Source organism: Panthera leo, chromosome E2 (assembly GCF_018350215.1).
Source record: "Panthera leo isolate Ple1 chromosome E2, P.leo_Ple1_pat1.1, whole genome shotgun sequence".
Classification (NCBI taxonomy): Eukaryota; Metazoa; Chordata; class Mammalia; order Carnivora; family Felidae; genus Panthera; species Panthera leo.
This window is the reverse complement of record NC_056693.1, coordinates 7,284,576-7,294,492: the sequence shown is the minus strand read 5'-3', so window position 1 is coordinate 7,294,492 and position 9,917 is coordinate 7,284,576. Positions and strand designations below refer to the sequence as shown.

Here is a 9,917-nt window from a genome sequence, read left to right as displayed (position 1 = left end):
AATAGTCTTTAAGTTCATAGTCATCCACGATTTCTTCTTGTTTTATGTTTATTTTTGCAACCTAAAACTGTGGCTCTTGGGGCATCTGGGTGGCTTGGTCGGTTGAGCGTCCAACTTTGGCTCAGGTCATGATCTCACGGTCCGTGAGTTTGAGCCCCGTGTCGGGCCCTGTGCTGACAGCTCAGAGTCTGGAATCTGCCTCAAATTCTGTGTCTCCCTCTCTCTCTTCCCCTCCACCACTCATGCTCTGTCTCTCTCTGTGTCAAAAATAAATAAACATTTAAAAAAATTAAAAAAAAAGAATATGACAGCTGTGAACCTCATCATTGCTGTTAAAATGGAGAGGGATCATTACTACCTCAAGAATTTGAGGGATCACGACTATCCTCTGGTGGCCACAACTTGCGTTTCTGCCTCTGCAGATTCCCGCAGGAAGAAGGTCTCAACAGTCAAAAGACACACTCATTTGTCCTCTGTTGGCTGTGCTGAGGTTTCACCCTCTGTTTTGACTTGCTCAGCATTACAGGGGAGGTTGTTTAAAAGTAACTTTCTAGGCACCTCCCCAAAGAGAGAGGATGGCTTTTTATCCTGGGCTGCATAGGATATTTTGTAACAAAACCCCATTGCACACTGGTACAAGTCCATTTTCTAGGACACAAATTGTTCTTCCAACCACAGAATACACATAGCTGGGTGATGTCAGGCAGCTCTGGGGCTCAGACGCATACAGTCTGCTCAAAGTGTGCGAAAAACAAGAGAAACAGCCCCACGTGTGAACCGTGACAAGAGGAGGTACTGTCTGAAGCGAAAACATCCGTAAGGAAAAGACTGCCTTGGGAAGCCGGATCAGGAGCAGTCTGGCGCTGTGCTTCGGGAGGAGCGTTTGGAACAGCCTTCATTCATTCATTCATTCATTCATTCATTCAAGGATTCGCTCACTGAGGCCTGTGAGCCCTGCCCTTATGCGGTCATGGAGCACGGCCAGCAACCTGACCAAGGAGACGGGCGGGTCCTGTCTTCTCAAAACACAGATGCTGGGATCCAGTGCCTGGTGAACCAGGCGAAAACCTGGAAGGAAAGCCCCACCTCACCTGGTCTTCCTGGTTCTTGCTCAGGTCATGAAATTCTGGAATCGCCTAGGGACCACCCCACTAAGCAGGGAGAAGTGAGGCCCGGTCTTAGCTGCAGCCCCTGACACAGTGAATGTGTTCACTCTGTTTGTTAAATAAATGAATGCATGGAAATCTCCCGTCAACTCACTCGGGGTTCTTCCTAGCCTTCTGCCTTTAACTCCACCTTGGGCCACTCCAGAACTAATCCTCAGCAAAAATCACATGACTCACTGATACCTGCCCATTAGAGCAGGTACCAAAGGTCAGGACATGGGCAGGCAGCCTGGAGACGGGGAGCCAGTCTTGCCTTACCAGGTGCCTTAGGGCATGTCTGTTGCCCTCTCTGAATTTCAGCAGCCCCCTCTGAAAAATGGGGAGAGAGCACAATCTCCTAAGACAGTCTAGCTCTGATAGAGAACGGGTTTGAGGCTCCGTTTCTGCACACGTACATCAATGTCACTTCACCTTCCTGTCAGAACTTCCTCTTGGTCCCACGGCTCATGATTCCTTGAGAGAGAAAATCCCAGCAAAGCGTTTGGCCCATCGCTTCCCAGAGCTGCAGCTGTCCCTGCCATCCAGGGGTGAGCAGGTATGGCAGGGGGGCTGAGGCAGAGACCCTCTCTCCCCCCACCCCCCCCCACCGGGGCACAGGCTGAGCATTTCAAGCTGAAAGTGGACCAGCAAGTTTGTGATGATACAAGAAAGCCATGCGCCCCCACGTCTTGAAACATCTCCTACCCTCAGGATGGCTTCTGGGTCCAGAGCAGGGACAAGCCCGGTCAGGATGCTCCAGCGGCCACGACCCACTTGGACCAGCTATGACAGGTCGTGACTCCAGGATGCTTCTGCCTCCTTGGAGACCCTAGGAAATATAACTGTGCCTTGAGCATCATGGACCACAGGATGATGGAGGATGCGACAGAAGTCTTTCGAGTGAAAAGAGGAAATGCAGAATATAATGACTTATATGGCTTGCTTTCCTTGCATGTGACAGATATGAAACTGCCTACAGAGAGGACAAGGATGGAATGTGGGGTCCCCATGGAACCTGAATGACATAGACTGAATTGTGCCCCCCCCAATTCATACGATGGAGCCCCAACCTCCAATGTGATTGTATTTTCAGAGATAATTAAGATTAAATGAGATCGTAGGAGGGGAGTCCTAAGATTGGTGACCTTGTAAAAAGAGGAAGAGAGAGTGATCCCTCTTCCTCCCTCCCTCCCCCCTTTCTTTCCTGTCACCACATCCTTGTAAAGAGGAAAGGTCATGTAAGGACACTGTGAGAAGGTGGCCGCCTATAGGCCAGAAAGTATGTACTCACCAGGAACCCAATCTGCTGACTCTGTAATCTCAGACTTCCCACCGTCCAGAGCTGTGAGGAATAAATTTCTGTTGTTCAAGCACCTCCAGTCTATGGTATTTATTTTGTTCTATTTTATTTTAGAATGTTTATTTATTTATTTCGAGATAGAAAGAGAGAGAGAGAGAGGAGGAGGGGCAGAGAGAGAGAGAGAGAGAGAGAGGAGGGGAGGCAGAGAGAGGGAGAATCCCAAGCAGGCTCTGTGCTGACAGTGTGGAGACTGACGTGGGGCTGGAACCCACAAACCATGAGATATGACCTGAGCCAAAATCGGACGCTTAACCAACCGAGCCACCCTGGCGCCCCTATGGTGTTTTATTACGGAAGCCTGAGCGGACTAAGACGAGTTCCCTTTCAGCCCGTGGAATTATTCAAACAAGCCCTTCGAATCCACCAGCAGGAACCATGAGTCACCACTTACTCTTGTCGCTACAGAGCCAGCCTCCCACGTGCCCTGGTTGTCCACTGTGTTCCTGGGTGCAGCCCCCATGGGGTCGGCGTTGTGTGCGTCCTCGTCCCCAAGGCAATGGATACATGTGACTGATAAACTGCTATTGACGTCATTTGTCCAGCAGTGGGTGTCACACGTTCAGTGTCCCCATCACCCTCGGGTGGGAAGCCCTCCCTCACCGATGCGGCGAGCACGACATTGGACTCACAGATGTCCAATGAGTGGGGTGGAATGGACAAGCCAGTCTGCCCACAGAGGAGGTCAGAGAGCTGATGGCAAGGAGCCAGCAGCGTCTGGAAGGCACTTAGACACCTGCACTGCCTGAAGCTAACACCTTTGGTGGGTGCAGGCCTGGCCTCCAGCTGGGCTGGCAGGATGACTATGTGGCAGGGCAGGAGCAAGGGGGTGGGAAACAAGGCCCACATGAGACCTGGAGGCCCTGGAGGGCCATGTGAGCAGGGAGACCACAGCGTGAGGTGCAAACAGCTCTTGCCCTGCTCGGCCCAATTTTGCCTCTGCATCGACCTTGGGTCCACAGCAGGGTCCTATAGCAGGGAACCTTCCTTCCTGTCCCTTGAGAGTCCAGGCCATGTCCACTCTGGTCATTCGTGCCCCCGAAGCACCTGCCGACAGAGCCTCCAGCCCCGTGGCCCTCATGGCCTCTACCAGGCAGGTGCCTGTGGACCGTGTGTCTCTGCCCCCGATGGGGTGCATCTCAAGGGCAGGAACTGGGTTTGCTGTGCCTCCCCGTTGCCTCCAGCCCTAACACAGAGCAGATGTTCACCCTGGACCTGTTGAGTGAGTGAATGAGCAGCTGTCTTCTTCACTTCACCCAAGACCCTTACCCATCTTTCACAGGCTGGACACTCATGCAGAACCTCCAAGACCCCACTCCTGGAAGAGGTCTCTCAAGTCTAGACCAGGAATTTTTTTTTTTTACATTTTAGAAATGTTTTAAGAGATAGAGTGCTGGCAGGGGAAGGGCAGAGAGAAGAAAACAGAATCTGAACCAAGCTCCAGGCTCCCAGCTGTCAGCAACAGAGCCAAACGCAGGTCTTGAACTCACGAACCGTGAGATCATGACCTGAGCTGAAGTCGGATGCTTAACTGACAGAGCCACCCAGGCGCCTCTAGACCAGGCTTTCTGAACCTCAGGACTACTGAACCTTGGAGCCGAAGGATTTTTTGCAGTGGGAGCCATCCTGCACATCAGAGGATATATTTAAATGGATCCCTAGTCTCAACCCACCAATTGCCAGACACACCCTCGTCCTAAGCTATGAAAATCAAATGTGTCAAGACACTGTTAATGGTCCCCTGGCTGGGGGGTGGGGTGGGGTGCAGGCAATGCCCCTGCTTAAGAATGCCAGGTCTACGTTTGTGCTATTTGTTTAGTCTTAAAAATACAGCCTTCCTGGGAAACATGCACCCCCACGTTTATAGCAGCACTATCAACAATAGCCAAAGTATGGAAAGACCCCAAATATCCATCGATGGATGAATGGATAAAGATGTGGTATATATATATATGTATGTATATATATATACACACACACACACACACACACACACACAATGGAGTATTACTCGGCAATCAAAAAGAATGAAATCTTGCCATTTGCAACTACGTGGATGGAACTGGAGGGTATCATGCTAAGCGAAATTAGAGAAAGACAAATATCATAAGACTTCACTCATCGGAGGACTTTAAGAGACAAAACAGATGAACATAAGGGAAGGGAAACAAAAATAATGTAAAAACAGGGAGGGGGACAAAACAGAAGAGACTCATAAATATGGAGAACAAACTGAGGGTTACTGGAGGGCTTGTGGGAGGAGGGATGGGCTAAATGGGTAAGGGGCACTAAGGAGTCTATTCCTGAGGTCATTGTTGCACTGTATGCTAAATAACTTGGATGTAAATTAAATTAGAAAGAAAGAAAGAAAGAAAGAAAGAAAGAAAGAAAGAAAGAAAGAGAAAAAAGCCTTTCCTATTTTGGAAAGAAAACAAAAAAAGAATAACAGGTGTAGACACCATAGAGGCTATAAATCGAGCCAGGCCAAGAAGTGACTGCTTCCCCAGAGCAAATGGGCCCACAGCCTGAGCAGCAAGACTTAGGACACCCACTCTCCAGCACTCGTGCTGAGGAGATCTCAGACATCACTGCTGCACTTTTCCCCATCAGGATAAGCCTCCAGCAAAGTCGAGGCCGCCCCCACAGGCAGGACCCACATCCCTGTGAACCAGGCTCCGGTGACAGAGGGAAGTGCCCGGAGGTCTGCTCCTGGTCTGTCCTCCCTGGGTGGGTCTCCCGGGTCTCAGGCCGAGGGGTTGTCATGCCCAGAATTCATGATCCCCAAAGACCACCAGGGAGCCAAGTCTGATGCAAAAGCAAAGAGCCTTTAGTCGAGCTAGCTCGAGCTAAATCCCCTACCTGCACCTGAGGCAGTGGTGAGATACCGGAGGGAGAGAGGGAGAGAGGGAGAGAGGGAGAGAGGGAGAGAGGGAGAGAGGGAGAGAGGGAGAGAGGGAGAGAGGGAGAGAGGGAGAGAGGGAGAGAGGGAGAGAGGGAGAGAGGGAGAGAGGGAGAGAGGGAGAGAGGGAGAGAGGGAGAGAGGGAGAGAGGGAGAGGGAGAGAGGGAGAGAGTTTCAAAAGCACAAAGGTTTTATAGGGATCATGGCCTTAGCCGATTGGCTGGGGAAGGGTCGTGGCCTCAGCCGATTGGCTGCCAAAGTGTGGTCCCAGATCAGCAATTTTCAGAGTCACCTGGAACTTGTTAAAAATGCAAATGTTGGGCCTGGTGGTCACAGACCTACTGAATCAGAAACTCTGGGGGTGGGGCTCAGCAATCTGTGTTTGAACAAGTCTTCCAGGAGATTCTGATGCACCTGAAGTTTAAGAACCACTGTGTCTGAGGTTGTTTAACATGTTTGGCCTCAGTGTATACAGAACGTTTCTCATTGGTCACCTGTTAACCATTGGCTGTCAGCCTTGCTGTGCTATATAAATACCTAGCACCAAATACCATCCCCAGAGACTCTGATTTAACTGGTTTGGGGAGGGGTCAGTTATTAAAATGCTCCCAGGTCATTCTAAGCCTGGACAGGGTTGAGGGCTCCTGCCTCTGGCCCCTGAGAGAAGCCCTCCCTCTTCAACTCACACTTTCCATGCCTCTCACACTCCCCTTCCTCCCACCTCAGACTTCGGAAGAATGCGTCAATCAGTAGCCTGATGAAACCCCTATGTTTCATCTTAGAAAACATAATTTACTCAAGGGGAGGATGCGTGGTCTGAGGTTAGAGCGGGAACTTCTTTCTGCGGCCATGTCGGGGACATAGTCACTAGTCGTCCGGCCTGGGTCTGGTCTTTCAGGGTGTCACAGGCTCTGTGCAGAGAGGGGGTGAGCTCCGCAGCGGCAGTTCCCCTTTTGCGAAATCATGAGGCCTCGTGCTCCTCCCCAGCTTCCCGTGGGCCCCCCTCAGCCTCCCTCTGCCTTCCCTTCTTCACCCACAGGAAGCCCAGACATCTGTCTCTAAGATGTTGTTGCCTCTGCTGCTGCCCCTGTTGTGGGCAGGTGAGTGGGCGGAGGGGAGAGGGCCAGGCGGGCGGGGGCCGCTACTGACCCTCGATTCCCTGCAGGGTCCCGGGCTCAGGATCCCAGCTTCCAGCTGCGAGTGCGAGAGTCCGTGACGGTGCAGAAGGGCCTGTGTGTGTTTCGTGCACTCCAGTTTCTCTTACCCCCTGGTCCAATACAGTGACAATGCCCCAGCTCACGGATACTGGTTTCGGGAAGGGGTCAGTATACACTGGGATGCTCCAGTGGCCACAAACAACCCCCGTCAACAATTGCAGCGGGAGACCCAGGGCTGATCCCACCTCCTTGGAAACCCCCGGGACTACAATTGCTTCCTGGATATCAGAGATGCACGGAGAAGTGACTTGGGGACATATGTCTTTAGGGTGGAGAGAGGGCCTTATTTGAGATATAGTTACACACAGACCCAGCGCTCTGTGCAAGTGATGGGTAAGGTCCCAGGACAACCTGGGATGGGTTGGGGGGTAACATATGTCAGGCCTCAGAGTCAGGAGCTGGACCAAATCCTGAGGCTTCTCTCAGGGCCACACTGTGGACCCACCTTCTGATCCCCGTGTCTCCCCATTTCCCCCCAGCCCTGACCCACACACCTGACATCCTCATCCCTAAGACCCTGGAGTCTGGACACCCCCCAGTAACCTGACCCGCTCTGTGCCCTGAGCCTGTGAGCGGGGCACACCCCCCATCTTCTCTTGGACGTCATCCTCCCTCACCTGCCTGGACCCCAGGACTCACCTCTCCTCAGTGCTCACTCTCACCCCACGGCTCCAGGACCACAGCACCAACGTCACCTGTCAGGTGAAGTTCCCTACAATTGGTGTGGTGGAAAGGACCGTCCAGCTCAATGTCACCTGTGAGTGTGGGGCCAGGACCACCTGGGTGCCTGAGGGGATGAGGGGCAGGAGGTCCAGGTCTGGGTGCTGATGCTGATGCTTTAGTCCTGGAGCCCTGGCTGAGTAGGGGACCTAGAAGGATTCAAGCCCTGTCTCTCCCGTGTTTCTGTGGCTTCTGGCGGTGGGGGGATGTCTACATGTATCTCACATCACCCCACCCCATTGAAGAGGGAAATCCCGTCCTTCCATCCTAGGTGCCACACAGAACCCATCATTCAGGGTCTGCCTGGGACACAGCACAGGTAGGAAGCAGCCTTCTCCCAGGCTGTAGGGACTTGGGCCTCTTCCAAGCTCAGGAAAGAGCTGGGTCCCTGCCTCATTTTGACGGACTCTGGGGACCAGGAACCCCTGTGGGTGAACCCAGTGATCCCTCCTCCTCTCCAGCTCCCATGCCCTGTGAGCAGCTGTCCCCAACGGCCCCTCCGTCCCCCATTTCTGCTCTCCCCCCTGTTACCAGGAGAACCAGTAGAACAGGGCCACCTGGCCATCTGCCTCTCCAGGCACCTTATCATGTGTCTCCTGATGACTCTTCCTGCTCTGTCTTTTATTTTCCCTAACAAGTACTTATTTAATACTTCTGTACAGGTAATATGTTCACATGGACAAGTATTCAGAATGCACAGCAGAATCTGTCCTCAGATACCAAGTCCCCTCCTGGCAAATGACCAGGGTCCGTGGGCTGCTCTGAGCATTGCAGTGTTTGCACTAAGGATATAGGGGCCCTTTGCTATCAGTGGCACAGACTGTCCTCCTTCTTATCCATGACTGTGCAGTATTCCTTCACATGGATGGGTTCTGCTGCATGCATTTTTCTACTAATGGAAAATCACGGTGTCCATTTTATTCCACCAACAGAAGAACTGCAGTTGATAATCTTGTATCTCATTCCATGTGTGTGTGTCTAGGTCTATGGGATAAATTCTTAGAACCAGAAGAGCAGGATCTTACGTTTTTTTTGTTTTTTTTTTTTTTTTTAGAGAGAGAGAGAGAGAGACAAAGTGCGAGCAGGGGAGGGGCAGAGAGAGAAGGAGACACAGAATCCGAAGCAGGCTCCAGGCTCTGAGCTGTCAGCACAGAGCCCAACGTGGGGCTTGAGCTCACGGACCGCAAGATCGCGACCTGAGCCGAAGTCGGATGCCCAACTGACCGAGCCACCCAGGTGCCCCTTACGTTCTTTCTACTTTTGAGAGACATGGCCAAGTTTTCTCCACAGAGGGTGGACAAGGTTATATTCCCAACAGCCGGGGTGAAAATTATGTGTTTCCACCAACTCTGAATGGGGTGAAACTTTTTGATCTTTGCCAGAACCAGGTGGGAACCAATCTCTCCATATGGTATTTTTATGGATATGCATTATTTTTTTTTTTGAGGAAAAATTCACCTAAAAGGTAACTCTCCATTGCATCCATTTTTAAGTGCACAATAGATGGCTTTTAGGATGTCCCAATGTTGTGCAACTATCACCACTGCCTGATTCCATCCACCCTGCATTGTCATCACCCCAAAGGGACACCCATACCTGTTAGGCAATGACCCCCGCATTCCCCCTCCTCCTGACCCCGGGAAACCACTAATCTGACTTCTGTCTCTGGTGATTTGCCTACTGTGGAATATGTCAACTAAATGAAATCCCCCAAAGTGTGGCCTTCGGTGTCTGGTTTCTTTCATTTTACAAAACCTTTCCAAGGATCACACGTAGAACATGTATGAGTACTAATTCTCTTTTGTTGTTCTATTGTATGGATGTACTACATTCTGTTCTTCCATTTATGAGCAGATGGACATTTGGGTGGCTTCTTCTTGGGGCTGTTAGAATGCTACTATGAACATCAGACGACATGTTGTTGTTGAACACTGTTTTCCATTTCAGGAGTGTAAATGCTAGGTCAAATGCATATGTTCAGGAGTGTAAATGCTAGGTCAAAAGGTGGTTTCTATGTCTTAACTTTCTGAGGATAATACCAGACTGTTTGCCACAGTGACAACACCATTTTACATTCCCACCAGCAGTGTGTGAGGCTTCCAGTTTCTAAATATTTTCACCAGTATTGTTATTTTCCTTTAAAAAATAATGATAGCCTACCAGTGGGTGTGAAGGAGTACGTCAGTGCAGTCTGATTTGCATTTACGTAATGACTAATGATGTCGTTCTTTTTTTTGTTTTGTTTTTGGACATATTTGTCATATGTATATCTTCTCTGCAGAACTTATTTAAGTCCTGTTCCTATTTTTATTTTATGTTATTATTCTTCAGTGTATTTTTGAGTTTGCTACTGTAAAATGTTACATGTTATTTAAGAGAGTGATTATCCAATGCTGTTGTGGAGGAAAATCTCCTGGCAAATCTGTAAAATGTAGGTTGCTGGACCCCATTCCAGACATTTATTTATTTATTTATTTATTTATTTATTTATTTATTTATTATTTAAATTTAAATCCAAGTTAGTTAACATATGGTGTAATAATGGTGTCAGGAGTATATTTTGGGGTTCATCACTTGC

General features: G+C 50.2%; 1 pseudogene; it reads left to right on the top strand.

Moving 5' to 3' along the window:
• The first annotated feature begins 6,213 nt into the window (after positions 1–6,213).
• Positions 6,214–7,885, top strand: LOC122208871 (annotated as a pseudogene).
• Positions 7,886–9,917: the final 2,032 nt, after the last annotated feature.